General features: G+C 41.6%; 1 protein-coding gene across 1 annotated transcript in view; it reads right to left on the reverse strand.

The window, feature by feature from the left end:
- sema4bb (sema domain, immunoglobulin domain (Ig), transmembrane domain (TM) and short cytoplasmic domain, (semaphorin) 4Bb) overlaps window positions 1–9,225 on the reverse strand; it is a 57,425-nt gene extending 48,200 nt beyond the window's left edge. Inside the window, exon 1 of the mRNA XM_018666841.2 lies at window positions 8,956–9,225. The gene's annotated coding sequence lies outside the window, so the exon portion shown is untranslated. The remainder of the gene's footprint in view (window positions 1–8,955) is intronic.
- Window positions 9,226–17,821: the final 8,596 nt, after the last annotated feature.

The following is a 17,821-nucleotide window of genomic DNA, read 5'->3' on the forward strand; positions in this document are numbered from 1 at the left end:
CTCTCTGTCAGAGAATATAATCCCTAAATGAGCCGATAAATGTTTATGAACCATGGAAAAAGTGGCCAGTTTTTCATTGATTACAAAAAAATGATGCATAAACTCATGCTGTAAAAAATAGCGATGACATCAATACGCAATACAAACTTGTATGAACTTAGGAAAAAAGCATGAAGTCAAAATTCTGTTTTTGTTTCGTTTTTGTTTGTTTTTCAGATATTTATGGCAGTATGTTTTTCACCATATGAGAGTGTAAAAATTGCTCCAAACATCTGTGGGGCACAGAGAGTTATATGTCCCACCATAATAAAAGCCCCAAGTAGCCTTCAAGTGCTCATAAACTATCATAAACTATGCAAAAATGTCCAAAAACTGTGTTTTCATTGATACAAAAAAGTTATAGATACACATATAATAATATGTGAATAATAATAATCTGTACAGATATAGAGTGAGTTGTTCATAATGTGTAGGAGCAATGATTTGGGACGTAAGAGAAGAGACTCAGATCTTACAGCATCTTCTCTCAGATTGTGACAGTGACAGTTTTCTTGGCTGGGAGAATGTTTTCTTGCTTTGGTTTATCAGGGTTCCTCTGGCCCGTCTCCTCTCAGGGCTCCCCTGCAGCCAGTCAGACAATGAATGTCAACTCACAGCGTCCACCACAAAGAGAATTACAGGGGATTATGTACAAAGGCAAAGGCCTGAACACAAACCAGACTCAACCATTCATGTAATCTTCTTTTGCCCCTAGAAAAGACTCAAAAAGTACCGAGGGCTTCTGTCATCTTATACCGAGTCTGTCAAAAACGACAGAGAGCCATGAGAGCCAGAGAGCTGCCCCACTCTGCTCTGCTCAGGACGACCAAACAAACAAACAAACAAACAAAATATCATTATCTTTTCTCGACGAGGAGGGACACACATCAGAGCTCTGATGCATAACACAAAACCATCCCTCACACCCGGAGGGTGGATGGAGATAACATTAATAATTAGTCTCCAGCTTCTCGCTTTCAGTGACATGCGACAATGTGCGAATTTGTCAGATATTGTGACTGTTAACACCAAGAAACGTGATGACAGTCACCAAATCAGGAGCGGGATGCTGGAGGCTGCATCCCCAGTAGCCCCGGTCTGTCAGAGTCCCCCAACGCTTTCATACCGGTGTTCCAGTTTAACTGGTGATATTTGTTTACCTTTTCACTAGCTTTGCTCCAGATGTTGCTAACATGTTCTCGGTCGCAGATTCGTCATTTTCAGGAAGAGGAGTATAGTAGATATTGAAGACCTCGCCAAAAAATACATATACATCACCAGATAAAATGCATATCTGTTTCAACATCACCTGCAGTCAACAAACCAACAAACATGCTGCACAATAAATAAATAAATAAATAAATGTTTAGCAAGTCCCACAACAGGATTCGAAACGATAAAACTTCAGTGACATATAAACTGCAACCAGGTGTCTTCCCTGTTAGTCCACCGGTCTGCCACCTAGCTGCTTCACCTTCAATGTTTAAGTCTTGGTCACTCTGTCACCTGTTTAACACCTGTTATTGATTCATGAAACACGCCCATGTCAACTGGTGATAGTCACAACTGAACACAAACAGTCGCTATTTACTCAATAGTGAGCATCAACCATGACTAATAAGGCCTGGAGAAACCCCGGTGTTATGAAGGATACACAAGCGTGGCAGCCTCAGAGGAAAGTTCTTGTTTTTTGATAAAAAGTGGACAGATATTGTCCTTACTAAACCAAACACACAGCTGACTGATCGTGAGAGAGCATCGCTCACCCACTCTCATGTGGCATTCATGTGTATAAAGTAAGCGACTGTGCTTTTCATCTGCGTGACTGTGGCACACATAAAGCAAAAGGCCGAGGCTAGAGATGTATTGGAGATATATGTGACAGGTTAGGGGGGCTGAGCTTGACAATGACTTCCTGTCTCCATCTTCCTTTTGTTTGGAGTGTATACACGTCCCTCTCTCTATTATATGTTCTCCGATTGACAGACGCCAAATCAAAGTTTCTCCCCCTTTATCTGCCGAGCCCACAGTAATCCCTCAAATTCAATCAAGGATTACTTCTGAGCAGATTAAAATCATCCACCTTATGCAAAAGTCAGGCTTGTAACATCAGGGGGTGGACAGACCCCTCAGCACTGCTGATTCCTCTAAAGATGGAGGGGAAACATACTTTTCTATTCTTCCTGCAGTGGTTCATGGCAAGAAAACCTACAGATTGAGTGAGTTCTCCAAAAACAAATGGATTAAAGAAAATATAAATGCAAATTAGCCTCTGTTTTATAATGAAAAAACACAGCAAGCAGTCCTCAGACGTTGGCACTCACAAACCGAAGATGCTGAGTAGCTCTGCAGCTTTGGGTGAAGAGTAAAGTGACCTCCCTGGAAACTGAGCATGACAAGTTCCTTTGGACCATTTTGCACTTAAGACAAATTATTTCTGTCAAGGCATTTTTTTTTCGAAGGTTGCATTTCACAAACGCTGAATTGTTGACTGCATCACCCTTAATCTCTGCTGCCGTGCTCAAATAATATCCCAACTGTTGTGGCACGCGAACGCACCAGGGAGCGTACGGCAGCCATTCATATTCAGGTCACGGCCACCCGTGGAGCTTTTATTGGGGTTAAGTATGTGACAGACTCTTTCAGTAAAACACAACACCAGATTTGGAGACTCGCCTAAATGTTTTGTGGATTTAGCCAACCAGCAGAATCCCTAAGTGGTTGCAGCTCAAAGCAGAGGCAAGAATGTCAACGGGATCAACTAATGGCATTGTCAGCTTGAAGCTCCACCACTTTTTGTCCTGACTGAAATATTTCAACAACTTTTACCACATTCATGATCCCCAGAGGATGAATCCTGCTGACTTTAGTGATCTCCTGACTGCTCCTCTAGAGCCACTAACAGGTCAGACTTTGACAAAATACTTTGGTTTGTCAACAAACACCGACAGTGACATTTCTATCAGCTGTTAACTTGTGCTCAGTGCTCTGTGAGTATCACCTGGTAGAAAGGGTCAAGACAAGTTGTTTGAAACAAGGTCAAACCCACAACTCCTTCAGTACAAGGTGTCCTCTCCCCTGACCAGTAAGCTCCACCCCTGCAGGCTGTGATGAAGTCAGAGCAGCCCGCTGCAGGTGCCTCCCGCACAGCTAACAGCACCATGACTCATCTCCGTGTCCTCACCTTGTCCCGCTCCGGCAGCCCCAGAAATGTCCCCCACATCTCACTCACACACACACACACACCACACACACACGCGCACACACACACACACTCACACACACACTCACTCTCTCTCCACACAGGAGACTTCCTCTCTTCACACTGATGATTCATGACTATTCAACTGATGCAGCACTCCAGTCACAAAGTTTCCCCATTTGCTTCCTCTGTAAATGATCCTGAGTCTGGTTGTTTTGACAAGTTGGTCATATATCATGGATAGGATGATTCCTTGTTTTGATACCTTTAAATCAAGCTGTAATATCTCACCATATGTCCTCCACACATTTTAGTAACTGACATAAACTAATGTTTTTTGGAATCAGAAAAAATATGTCAATAACTTTTATGTACATGTGAAAACATCATACATTTTTGCTGCATTGTTGCTGGATTCCCATGGTGAAACAATTCATCTTGTGTTGTCAAAATTCACAGTAAAATCTAAATTATACATCAACACGGTTGAAACTAAATGTAACAGTATTTGCTAGATTTTTTTCCAGGGGTAACCCACTACAACACTTTGATACAGTTTAAAGAGTCAGCTCCTCAAATGACTAAGAATCATACATTCTCACTCACCCCTCATAATATACTTTGATGATTAGTATGTAGTATATACTGTATAAAATTCTTGGTAGTATGCATTTAAAAGTCAGAGGACCAACAAAGTAATTACAATTCATCATGCGTTTGGGGGGTGGGGATTAATGAGCGAATCAAATTACATGGCAGTCTATCCAATAGTTGTCAAGATGTCCAACTCAATGTAAAAACCGCCAACTTGCTGGTGGCGCACATTGAAAAATCAGTTCTCAAGTCATTAGAGTTCATCCTCCTGGGGACCATGAATGTCTGTACAAGATTTCATGACAGTCTATCCAATAGATGTTTAGGTATTTCAGTCAAGACCAAAGTAAATGTAGGTCTGGCTGAGCATCGTTACCAAAGTAATAGTCCCTATGAAAATTGTCAGCACAGATGCTGTGGAGTTCGTGGAAAGGCATGCTGCTGTTGAGTTTTTTTAAATGTCATTTTTCAAAGCTGTGAGCACAGCAAACAAAATTCTATTTGCTTCCACTGTATTGAGGTCAAGGCAGAAATCTCAGTGACAAATATTCTAAAAATCTGAGCACATAAAAGCACAACTAAGAGGTAAGTGAGAGAATATGTTTGTTTTTTATTTCTTTGTAATTTGGGTCAACTGAGGATGTAAGAAACCAGGGAAATGCGCTCATGTCAATCAGCCAGGGTGACTGTACAGTGTCAGCATGGAGGAGTGAAATATCACTCTTGTTACCACAGATGGCAGCTCATGTCCATATCAAAGACAAGAGAGGTGGCTTCCCGTGTTTTTACCACCTCCATCCTTCCCTGCTGCTTCACAGCCATCTCTCTCTCTCTGTCTCTCTCTTTGTCTCCCTCCTGCTCACACGCATCAGCAGTGGGCCTGTGTTTATGGTGACAGGGAAAATAATTAAACAGGAGATGCAAATCATGTCATAGACTTTAATTGGCTCTTACTTTCATTCCTGACATGTTCAATCATCTCAGAGTGAGTTCCATAAGAGTTTTCTTTTTTTTTTTTTGCTTTCTGCCCATAATTAAAGCTTAGCGATTTACCAACTAACTTGTCAATACTGCCCACCATAGAAAATAGTACGAGCTGAAGACTGAATGATGGAAACTGCAAATGAGCAGCGCTGATGTTACCCTCAAGGTTCTGCAGTGTGTTTGATGGTCATGTTGTGACCATACTTTAATTTCTTTGACTTGTCTTTTTTAAGTCGCCTGCTTGGTTAAAAAAAAAATGTCACAAGAGAAAAACATTAATCTGAAGATGCTGAGGGAAAGAATTGATGTAAGCAGCCTATCTGTGGATTAGTTTTATGGTATTTCTGCTCCAAGGGTCAGTAAACAATGAGGTTGCAGAAGAAAATACACACACACAAAGAAAGACAAATGGAAAGCCTGATAAAGAGAGTCTAACATGAAATGGACTCGAACCTTTGTTGCCACGTGTACGTACACAACCCAGCTGAACTTATCTTCTATAATGAATTAGAGCCAATATCTGCTGTCTGACATCTTCTGTGCGTACACCAGGGGAAGGGCTGACATGTGGCGTTAATATGAATTCTATAGGACCTTATGAGATGAATGCACCTTAATGTGATTTTGTTTTCCCCAGAGAGCTGGAGGGAAGTGACGTCAGTGACGGCCAGTGCAGTTTAAATGAAGACGTTGGCGTCTGTGTGTGTGTGTGTGTGTTTGCTCAGTGCATAGATTTTCTTTGTCTGGCTCTTTCTTCATGGTTTTGAAGCTGGGAGGCTGTGGATGCCGCAGTAGGAGGGCATAGGTGAAGGTCCTGCACAGCTGCACAGTGAGAGAGAGGGAGAGAGAGGCGGGGTGGGGGGCTGTGGAAGAAAGCCTCTAGGCGCTGAGAATGAATTAATGAGTTTCTGATTTTTTTTCTTTATGAATTTTTCAACGCAAATAACTCTATTAATCCTGACATTAAATATGGTACAGCGTTAAAGGGGAATACTATTAAATGTAAGAAACTGCCTTTGTGTATTTCAGGTCTAATGGCAGGTTTATCCATTAGGGTTTTTGTGATTCTTTTCCTGAAATTATAGACCAGAAAATCAAAACTTTGAGGTGCTCCACTCTCAGCGAAGCTCTATGGAGGTTTGTGGAATGTTAAGAAAAACAACTCATTGAAAACAGAATGAAATTTCCATCAGCTGCTCGGGCAGCCACACGAGATATCCATGATCCTGATTGTTTTTAAGGAAAGTATGAAATCTGACTAGTTTACCATTACGATTCAGGCTTTTAAAGGAATAGTAATACCAGTAAGTGATAATGCAGCTAAGAACAGACAAGCTAGGTTTTCATATGGGTAAGGATCATCCTTCATGTTTTTGCTGCTTTTAATCTTCTGTTCATTGTTTAGTCTCTGCCACATCACTGTGCAGGGCCAGGTATCCTTGTGCTCTAAGCTGTGCCCATCTGCTGACACACAGCTCCTCACTTTGGAAGTGTTCATTGTTTTTTTTTTTCCAGTGCAGTTAACCGTTTAGACTGAACACATTTAGATGATGGAAATTTTTTTAGTTGAAAATCGTTTTGTGATAAGGTATGCATGACATTTGCCAGATAGTTTAGATGAAAGCGGACCATCACTGTTATTATGGAGCAGGATGGAAGAACCAGAGCAGCTGTCCTGGGTCTGTGTTTTTCCATAAGTAGGCCCCACATCGTCACATGTTTTATTCTTAGAAATACTTGCGGTGTCTCTGTTTAGAGCAAATTTGGAGGGGAAAAAAAGGCTATCAAACAATCACAACCTTTGATTAAAAAAAGAGAAAACAACAGCTGGCAGTGTTCACATAGAGGCCTGTGTATAGACTGCACAACACACACTCACACAGAGTCTGTGCAGTGAAAACAGTGACAGACCTGAAGTGAGAGGTATGTGAAGCCTAGCCTGAGCTGTCTTCAGGAACCAAATTGGTTACACATTTCACAGAGTCAATGCTATATTGATTAAACTGATCCTTTATTCTTTTTATTTATTTATTTTCCTTTGCCAGTCTTTCACTATTCTACCTTGAGTGAGTTCATAGACTCATATTCAGTTCAGTTGATTGGTTTGACGTCAGTGCACCCAGCGAGGGCAGATCAGCATGAAATGACACCAAAATAGTTCTGCAACCTCAACTCCCCTTCTCAGGCAGCTCCAAAAGTCAGAATTTGTGTCAAAACAGACTGAGAAAAGAGACTCCTCACAATCAGAGAATGATGGAATAACTGAAGAACTGCTTCAGGGAGAATATTAACACTTAGAGTCTGTGCCAAGTTCACAAAGTGCAGTGTATGACTGCGATATAAGCTCCTGGTCTTACTTTGAAAGGTCTTCAGGGCAGTGAGGAGACACAGTGTCTGTTGTCGGCTATAATGGGAGTCAAACAGTAAGAAATCAATAAACTATCCCAGTATGACCACGCGCTAACCTTTTAAGGATCCAAATAATGCTTCAAGAGCCAATAGGAAGTGACTATACGCAGCACTTCCTCATTGCCTGTTGGTTTATGAGTTTGTTGTTGGACCACCATCGTAATTACTTTCCATTTATGCCTACCGAGAGTATGTCAGAGTTAAACAGCCTTGAGGATGCACCGTTTCATGTGCTAATCATCGATTAAAAAATCCACCAACATATTTGCACACACTGTTCCATGAGGGACTGTAGAGAATCTGAATAAGGCCAGCTGGCTTCCAAAATATCTTTGTGGGTTTCTTTCCTTTCTGTGTGGTTTTAGCTGCAATCATTGATAATAATGAGCGAGTTGAAAGGCATAGCGAAGCTAATTTGTTTGTTGGTTAATTGGAGAACAGCATGCAGATTATCTAGCGTGGAAAATATATAGTTTGGTTTGCTGCCAGTGAGCTGGTAGCATTTGATGGATTATACTTCCTTCCAGATTTATTAGATATTTGTTTAAATTATGGATCCCGTCAATGAACTAATCAATTCAACAGGATGGAGATACCTTTAAAAAAAAAGATCCTGTTTTTGGCATTTATGTTGAAATGGAAAAGCAGTGAATCATGCCTGGCTTTTCTTTGTGATATAGAAATGGAAAAACATCTGGATGAATTAGTTATGAGAGTGTCCACATGTGAGGTAGACCAGCCATATAAAATATTAACATTTCAACACAGTGAATATAAAAGGTTAGGCTGCAGTGGAATTCTTCACAAACTGCAAAGTGGTCGACCCCTCAGCCCAGGAAAGAAAAATGCGCCAGTGACTTCATTCACCCAGTTCCATTATCATTAATGTGTCATTTAGCAGTCAAAAGCCGTGGCAATAATAGAATTACTTTTCCTATTAGACGCAATGTCATTGAGCCTTACAGTGAAAGAGCTCAGTGCACATAATGGGGAAGGAGAAGACAGAGTGAGTGTCCAAATGTCACAGGCACACGAGCTCACACCACATGCACACACCCTGTTTTGTCAGTGACACAACAGGGACAAGCTATATGTACATAATGAGACTGTCACGGCTTTATTGTAGCTAATATATCCTCCCTGTCCAGCTGGCAGGAGTCAGAACAAACTAAACCATCACAGGAACTTAATGCAGCAGCAGCAGCAGCTTCGGTTTTACATTCATGTGATTCAGCTTGTTTTTCCTTCCCTGTGTTATCTCAAAGCAAGGTGACTGACATTTTTCAGAGAGGAAACCAGATAAGACACAACACCCTGGAGCATGTTTAGGCTTCCTTGTAATTCAACCTGCACATGCATGCATATAGATACAAACAGGTTTTTCATCTTACTGAAAACACGCACACACACACACACACATGCACTTTACCACAGCTTCCAGCACCTTACTAGGACACAGACAACACAATGAGCCAAGACGCTGACTGAATGCAATCTATTGCCATGGCACCCAGCGATGAGATGACCGGTATCTGTAGTAACTGAGCAACCTCACACCACTTCATCACTCCTAGCACAAACTCAGCATGCGAGCCTCTCCTCCCAAGGCTGCAGTGGCGGCAATGCCTCCCGGTGTTTGTCCGCCACTCTCAGCGTCCTTTCATCCTTTTGTCTTATCCTGAAACCACAATCGCCTGCTGTCATAAGGAGAGAAAGGAGGGACTCACCGTGCTTTCCCCCCACCAACCCCACAGCGGAGAACGGCTGCCAGGTGGAGTGAGCAGAGGAGGCTGCAGTGGCGGAGGAATCCCCCTGGTAGTGTATGAGTAAGAGTGTGCGAGAGAGGAGGGAGCATGGAAGTGTGTGTGTGTGCATGTGGGTGAGTGCGTGCGTGGAAGTATGTGTATGAGTGTGTGTATGTGCGTGTGTAATGTGTGTGTGTGCAGGGAGTCAGAGCTGATCCAGCAGATGCAGGCGGGAGCCACCAATAGAATGAGGAGAAGGAGAGAGAGAGGGAGAGTGTGTGTGAGAGAGACGGAGGGAGGGAGAGACGGCAGAGGAGGGGTCTGATAGCATTACATCATGGACTAGGGAATGGTAGGTTTGCAGGGGGTGGGCTACGGGTGGGGGAAGGTGTATATGTGTGTATGTGTGTGTGTGTGTGTGTGTGTGTGTGTGTGTGTGTTTGTGTCTGCATCACCATCACTGTATATTCTCCCAATACAGCAGACCACAGGATGATTAAAGATTGTGTCCATGCTGCATACAGTGCAGTGTCGTCATGGTGCCTGCACCTGCGTGTGTGTGTGTGATGTGTGTCTGTGGTTGTGTACATATGAGCAGAACATAAACAACAGCTATAATCAAGAAGGTATAATAATCACACCACATTTCATAGATCATGTTCCCAAAACCTCCTGGTAACTATAAATAAATATTGTCACAGCTTTCACGCACAGATGCCTTCCAGATGCTGATTTTCCTTCCCCCTTTTTTCTATTACATGGATGTCATAAAGGGTAACAGTTAGCTGCAGATGGGCATTTAAAAAAAAAAAAAAAAAACTCAATCTCACCACAGGACATATACTCAGCGCTACCAGCTAATGGCTCCCTTGTCAGTTTGAAAAAGCACTGATGGACACCCTGTTAGGAAGTCACTGACATTTCAGGTGAGTGATTCCAAACACTTTCTCCTGGCTTTGACATGGAACATCTCTAAATGGAAGAGAAAAAGCACACACACTTTTTATTTTATTTTATTTTTTTTTTTATTTTACCCTATAGCAGCAGCAATCACCTGTCTTTGTGCAGCCTGCCATCCCCAAAAAGGAACACAGAGGGAGAGGGAAGGAGAGAAAGAGGGAGGTAGAGTGAGAAGGAAGGGCGTTAGCAGGAAAACAATGACAGCTCAGGGTCATCCTCGCACCTCTGCTCTGCCTGTACCAATCTGGCACAAGACAGGCAGAAAACAAGATAGGAGGGGTGCAGGGGGCAGAAACGCTCAGATAAGGAAGTCTTTTCTTGCAGCTCTCTTCATCGATTTTAATAAGTTATGTCTGTGTTTAGCCCTGCAGGCTTTGTGTGACTTATAGCATGTTGTTGTGTTACACTCTCATTCAGGATGCAGCAACATCCACCTTGTGTCTCCTCTCTAAATAGAAGTCAATGGCGCAAAAGTCGAACTCTACCCAGCCGACCCTCTGATAGTGACATGCCATTGTACCGAATTGATATTGCTGTGATTTAGCCGTTTTAAAATCATGGTGTGTCCAGACCTTTAGAGATTTCTGAACCAAAGACAAGTTCATTATGTGTGATACTACAGGAATAGCAGTAAGGCTTTGCTTGAAAGATAACAGGCACAGTGATTCAGCAGTGGCGTGGATTAATGCAACACTGCTGCAGATATCATACCTCAAAGTACAAGGGGAATGACTGATGATTGTTCTCTATTTACAGTATTTCTGGCACATTCAGAGTCATGCCGGTGGTCAGAAGTGCTGCCACTCGAACTTCTCCTGCCAATACCTTTTTATGAGATATTGGATATTTACACACTCACCCTCAGCTAATTGCTCCAGCCACTGTTTCAAGCTAAGGCTGATTTTGGTCGTAATCAGTAACTGGCTAAAGAATGGCTTCCTTTTATACCTTTGTCTCCGCACTTCTCACATAGGAAGTGCAGACTTTCCATTCATCGCCTGTGTGGTAGTTGTCAAAGACCATTTTTAACTCATTTCAAGGTCTTTGATCAGCTTCATGGTTTGATCAGTGGCACCAGTGGCCATTACAAGTTCCCCAACCTGTGTCTATTCAGATGTAATGCTGCACATTTTTCACTTCAGCTCATTTAAACATATTTCCTTTTAAATGCGAAGACATAGTGCAACAACAGTTAAGTGTAACAATCATTTTTACATTAGTTACACCAACATGTTTAAGAGTATGCACTTACTTACATATTCTTCACTTCTTCTTCTGTAACTGGCTCCAAATAGGTTTGACCTTTTATTTGACATTAGCCATTGTAGCTCTTCCTGACTCACCAAATGATATGTGACAGAGGCTAATGGCCCTGTGCCCACAGGTGAGAGAGATGTGAATCATGTTGCTCCATATGTACACTTCCTAGACTGGTGCCTGTTTATTGTAAGGACTGCTGGGAAAGACTCAAAATCATGCTGACGTACTTTTCAGTTCACTCACCGCTGCAGTCTAGATTAGATTAGACAATGACACAATGTAGTGTGAGGGTAATGACGTCAGAATATTGGGTCCTGACTATTCAGTAACTGGCATGGTCTCCTAATAAGTATGAAGCATTTCAGGTTCCATATACTTTAATTGAAAGATTAAACAGCACCCTGGGTCTGTTTACTTACATGACTGTAAAGAATGGCCATATCTTGCCCATTATGGCAGGCTTGTTATGCGTAACTACCAGTGAAGCTGTATCTTCTGGGTCTTACAAAAACAAAACTATGCCCTGTTGGGAAGGGGCCACATCTAAAGTCAACATGGTGGCAGGGTTCCCAGGCTCTGGAAACAGCAAATAATTAAGATTGCTGACATTAGAATGGCAAGCCAAGCTAAAGTGGACAGTCTATTGGTTTGGTAGCATGTGCACATTATGTTTTAGTGGCTGTGCTATATATCATAGATTTGCTGTTTGCTGCCATATTGCTTAACATGAGATTTAATTTGTATTTATCCTTTGGTTAATCTGTTAAACAATTAATGTACTTTCAGAGGGTTACAGTAAAGAAACTGCAGGATGTGCAGATGGTACAGCATTGATATGTCTTGACTTGTCATATTAGGAAATGTTCAGGTGTTACTAATAACATAACCAATGGCTCTAGTTTATTCAAGTGTCCCAGTAAGCCATGACAGTGTGGCACAAACAATACCAGGACTCTGAAACTGAAGCAGCTAAATGGAATTCAGCCAACATTAACTTAAATTCATTATTTACACCTGTGCTTTTCCTACTGTGCAGATGTCATCTGAAAAAAGGCATATCCAAGATATGTTTGGCAATATCTAGGCCAGTGGATGGACACAGAAATGTTGTGCACACTTGCACAGTAAATTGTATTTCCTGAGCACTGTCCCCTCCCCCTCCACTAAGCTCATGGACATTTTGACTTTTGCGTCGGAGAAGAGATTAGATTCAGCTCCGCTGAAGGTTCAGTAGTTCTAAAGCTGAAGTACCCATGATAGTCTCTCAGTCAAGGTGTGAATTCATCATTTTCTAAACCAAAGAACAATGCCTTGTGGTTGAACTAAAGGAAATTCTTTGTTGTTCTTTGTTGACAGTAAGACCCAGCTGGATCAACTATTACTGGGTGCAGCACTTCCCTGGAAATGGTCACATCTAGCATGTAACATGTACTGTTTGTGCACTTAAATCCAGTGGACATGGACATTTGTGGTTTATAAAAGGGAGAATATGCAACATAGGAGCCCAGGTGGAACTGAACCAGAGACGTACACATCTTGAATCTCCAGGCCACAAGGAATTATGACACACACCAGTGTTATACAGCCTAGATGGTCAGAGGGTTGTTGTTGAGAGATCTATAGTTTGTGTTCAGTGAAATTAGATAACTCATTTTAGACACACATTTCCCAATATGACTTAATTTGTATCACACATTTTGTGTTAATGTTGAATATTTATTCCTGGAAAAAGATTCAAAAAGCGTTTTATCTGTGACACATATTCATCCTCACCAGTAACACACACAATATTTTAGTTGGCTTAGATAGATACAATGATTAGATAGATGGGATGAATCCATGTTAGGATTTGTGTTTTTGTGTAAGCATCAGTGTAAGTTCTTACAGTATGATGTATTTCACTTAAATGTTGTGAATAACTGCACATAATTTCAAGTGTGTTCATTTTCAGTCCACTGCAGACCATGTATCTAATAAAGCAGACATGAGAAATAGATCAAAGTACCCATTCACCCCGGTCTGGATACCGGAAAATGTTCTGTGTCCACCCGTGAGGTACTTTTCCTGATATTGGGGTCTTCAATTTCAGACACTGCCTAACCAGCACTATTTATAGTTTAATTTAGTTTGGCTTTTAAAAAAAGAGTGTGGAGTATCTTAATGCACAAAGGTGTCCCCTGGCGTCTCCAGTTATCCCTATCAGCCCAGACCCCCTCTTCTTTCACCACCATGCCTGCACTGTTCCCTGTTGCCTTGGCAACCCTACAGCCAGCCAGGCCTCTCTCTCTCTCTCTCTCTCTCCCTCTCTCTGGATACACAGGGACTTCTGTTCTTGCCCCCAAGCAGCTGAGGAAGGACTCACTAAGGTTGTGCAGACGAAAAGGTGAGACACTTGCATGAGCACAAACAGGAAAATAGCACTACTCAAACTGAAGAAAGACATTTTCAAATATAGATGTTGCTGAAAACCACATTGAATATATAGTCTGAAAAGGTCAGATGCTGTTAAGGATCAACTCCTCTGGGCTTCAGGTCAGAAATGTGCAATGTGTTCCAACCAGGAGGGTGTGCCAGACAGGAAAACAATGATGTGCTGTGTCATTTTGAGAATAGATTAAGGCCCATTATGATAAAGGGTGAGCACAGACATTGTGTCTCTGTTGCTTTCATCCACTGTCTCATCCATTCAGCTAAAGCTTGTTGTACAGGACAGAGAGGTCCAGCTTTAAATAGCTCAACACTGTAGAAAATAAGATTTTTTGCTTTGTGTGCTATAGTTGACTACAGTGATGAAAGTGAAGCCATACAACTAACACAGGTACTGCACAGAGGTGCTAAGTGCATGTATAAATTGTTAGTTGTCAAAAAGTACCACAATTTTTGCTTGTGTAGGGAGCAAGAATAACCATGTTAATAAGGATTGTTTAGAGGTGCTTGTAGGTGTGAATTTTTTCAACATTGGACAAAATCTGGCTAGCTGTTTCCCATTGCTCTCAGTCTTTATGCTAAGATAGGCTAATTACTTCCAGCTTCTAGCCCTCTGTTTAACACAAACACGAGGGTGCTAACTGTATTTTCTAAAGTGCTGAAATATTACTTTAGGATATATATAAAATAAATGTGAATAATAATTCAGACCTAAAGTACAACATTATCACCCTCCCAGAAACTGGGCAGTGGATTCTCTGAGTCTCCAGCTGGCAAAATGGCTTCCTGCTTCAAAAGTGACACGAGAACATTACCAGCACAGATTGCTTTGTCTGACACTGTGTTCATTAAAACTACTGTACTACATCAAAACATGTTCTTTTTCCACCAGAGTCTTGTTCTGTTTAACTAGAGCAAAAAGATACAAGGTTGATTACTGGAGGGCAGTTGTTGTCATTTCTGGTCTCATGTCCCATTTCACCATAACATCAACATCATACAACGCAATGCAATATGCAACAAACCGAGGGGCCTTTTCCCATGTTCTGTTTTGAGTGATTTAATGAAGTGTCAAGAGCACGGTTATCACTTTGTCTCCTCGGCTGTAACTCATCAGCTTTAATTGCCTGGTTTTGTCTTGAAGGAAATTTTACTCGTTGGTGTGTGCATGTTTTGTCTCCCCTTTGGCGGAACAAATGGTTCTGCTCTTAACAAGATCTTCCAGTTTCATAGACTCTCTCTGGTCAAGGGCCTTTCAGAGCTTAGGGTAACAAAGAACGAGAGAGGCAGGTGCAGTCTCAAGTTCATCCTGTACTACCTTTTCAGGACACAATACACCAACACTGAAGGGCTTATCCTGGCATGGTACTAGTGTTAAACTTGTCCTGAGCATACAAATACTTTGTGCAAAATGGTACAAATAGTTGGCATTCATTAGTTCCCAGATACAGCGAGAGTCGAGACAGATACTTCTTTTAATGATTGAGTGTGTGCGAGAGAGTGATAGAGATAGAGAGGAAGGAAGAGAGAAGCAGGATGTCTCTCAGCCCTAAACCATCACTTAACCCTCTTTCACGAGGCAGCTGAAGAGAAAAGAGACAAATATGGAGTTTTCTTGGAGCGGTCCCTGACTGTGACCGCCCGGGGTGACAGACGGATAGATCTTCTGGAACAGCTTGTTTTGTTGATACTGGCAATGAAAAGACACAAATCACTAAAGTAACCTAATGAGATAATCATTCAATCATAAATGCAAACAATGACTGAAGTAAAAGCTTTATGAGAACGAGATAATCTGTCCCCTCCTGACCTGTTTCATCTGCTTCCATCAGCTTGACAGATCTTTCACAACAACTGAGAGCACCCAAACTTTGCCAAATGATAGATCCAGGAGAGTTATGACCCAAACCTTATATGGGACTCTGAGATCAGTGTTGCATAATGTTATCTAGTTGATTGCCTTTAACCCAGAGATGCACCGGTTGCTCCTAATCACTTCCTTATTTGGACCCACAGTAGAAAATCCAATGTCATTGATAATGTTTTAAAATACAGTATAACCTAACCCCTTTAGTATTTTGCATGTATTTTCTTATTCTCAACAAATCCTATGAACAGACCAGCTATGAATGGATCCTGCTCACTCATGGTGCTTGTGTAGCCATAGCCTGATATAGCTTATTCCTCTGTATAAAGTCCTACATATGCCAATGCTGCTGGAGAATCAAATGTGTATTCATACACTGCTGAAAATAGTCCTCAATAAAAACACGTTGTCTCTGTATTTGTGGAACATTTGCTAAAAGTTACAGTGGCCAGCTCTTTTGGGGAATTATTTAACCTTTTAGAAATATGAAAGTGAAAGTTTATTAGTAATTGTTAACAATATTATATGTTCAGTAAGACCTGTTGGGTTTGGTGCTGAGAGCCACATACGGGCTGGAGAAAAGTTGGAAAGTACTGAGAGACAGACAAAAACGCCATTAGTTTTTTCATGTGCCATAGTGGCAATAGCTAAAATGTGGAATGACTCCAGCCTTGTCCTTTAATTTAGCCGGCACTGTAAAAACCATGAGTGAAAGCAGTCAGTCAATCGGCCAGTAAACCAGCCAGTCGGTCACCTTGGTGAGCAGTCACCAAAAGAGCCAACTAATTCTAGTTAGTCAATCATTCATTCTGTGAGTCTGCCACTCAGTCAGTCGCACAATCACAGTCAGATTGCAAAGCAGCCAGCCAGCCAGTCAGCCAATTAATCAGCTTGGCAGCCAGTCATCCACAAGACTGATGACATAGTGGGAACATAAGGGAAATGGGAAAAAGCTGACGAAAGGCTTCCCTTCAGCGGGGACAAATATTGTCATAGATGTGAAGCACTTTACACAGCTCAGCAGGATTGCTGAGAGGAGGAAATGGGCTGGCTGTAAATGAATGAGTGGGTGACTGACTGAATGAATGAATGAATTAATTAATGTGTAAATTAGTTCCTCTGGAAATTAAGTTGCCTGTTTGGTAAAAACAAAAGCCAAAAAAATCTAGACAGCCAGAAGTCAAACCCTATAAGTTTTAACAAGTCCCACCCTTACAGCCAATAACTACAGAGACAGTATATCTTCCAGTGAATTGGAAATACACCATGGAAATCTCATTGTTCCCCCTCTGTGATTGGCTGTATATAATCTGTCAGGGTCATGTGCAAATGTCAGCCAGGCCACACTGGGCCTAGTTAAATGTTAAGGGCATTAAACTCCCGAGAACCAATAAGAGCCATCAAGCGGTGGCAGACGTCCTTTCACAGCTCTGTAGGGGAAGGCCCGGCAATTGATTGCCTTATTGTTACAAATGTGACGTCAAGGGGAGCCTGAGGCGGACGCCCCTGATGCGTCTCAATAGTGTTTTGTGCAAGGGCCAGTCAAGGAGTGAATACACTCACATATATTCTGCCTCTAAACATGACAACGAGGGGGAGAGGAAACTCTTTGAGACGGATTATTAGTGCGGTGGATAGGTTCTCCATGATGTCAGCTATCTGACAATTCTCACATTGATGAGGTCAACTTCCTCCTGGCTAAATGGGAACAGATTCTGGACATATGCCTTGTGAAACTTTTTTTTTTTCATTTTATACAGAGGCTAGAGAGGATTTAAACCTTGAGATTAGTTGAGTGTAGATTTGTAACAGGCATTATTTAACATATTAGCATTTGTATGAATATTCTCTTTTAAAATTGCTAATCATATGTCAACAATATGAGGTAAATTGAATTGAATTGAATATATTCAAGCATCAGAGTAATGAAGACACAATTTCCAGACAATCTGTTATCATTACAGCTGATGACCTTTATCCTCTTTGAAGAAATAATATGGGCTACATGTGGCTAAAAAGTGTGCCAGTTTGTTAATGGTGGTAAGACAACTTTCTCAACTATGGTTTCAAATACCACCAATAAATTCATTTATGGAGGTGTATGAAGAGCTTGGGGTTCATATGCTGTTGTAATCACATTATTTTTCTGAGTAACACAGTAGTGTAATGCACTTGATTTGATTTCCTGTTCTTGCATTACTTGGGTTACAGATAAAGTTCCAACAGAGCTGTGGTTCGTTGCAGTGAATTAAAACCTCTGTCAACATCTATCAGGGCAAATTATTTTGGTTTGGCTCCTTTCCCCCTTCCACTGTCAGAACATGTGTGTGCAAG

Source organism: Lates calcarifer, linkage group LG2 (assembly GCF_001640805.2).
Source record: "Lates calcarifer isolate ASB-BC8 linkage group LG2, TLL_Latcal_v3, whole genome shotgun sequence".
Taxonomy (NCBI): domain Eukaryota; kingdom Metazoa; phylum Chordata; class Actinopteri; family Centropomidae; genus Lates; species Lates calcarifer.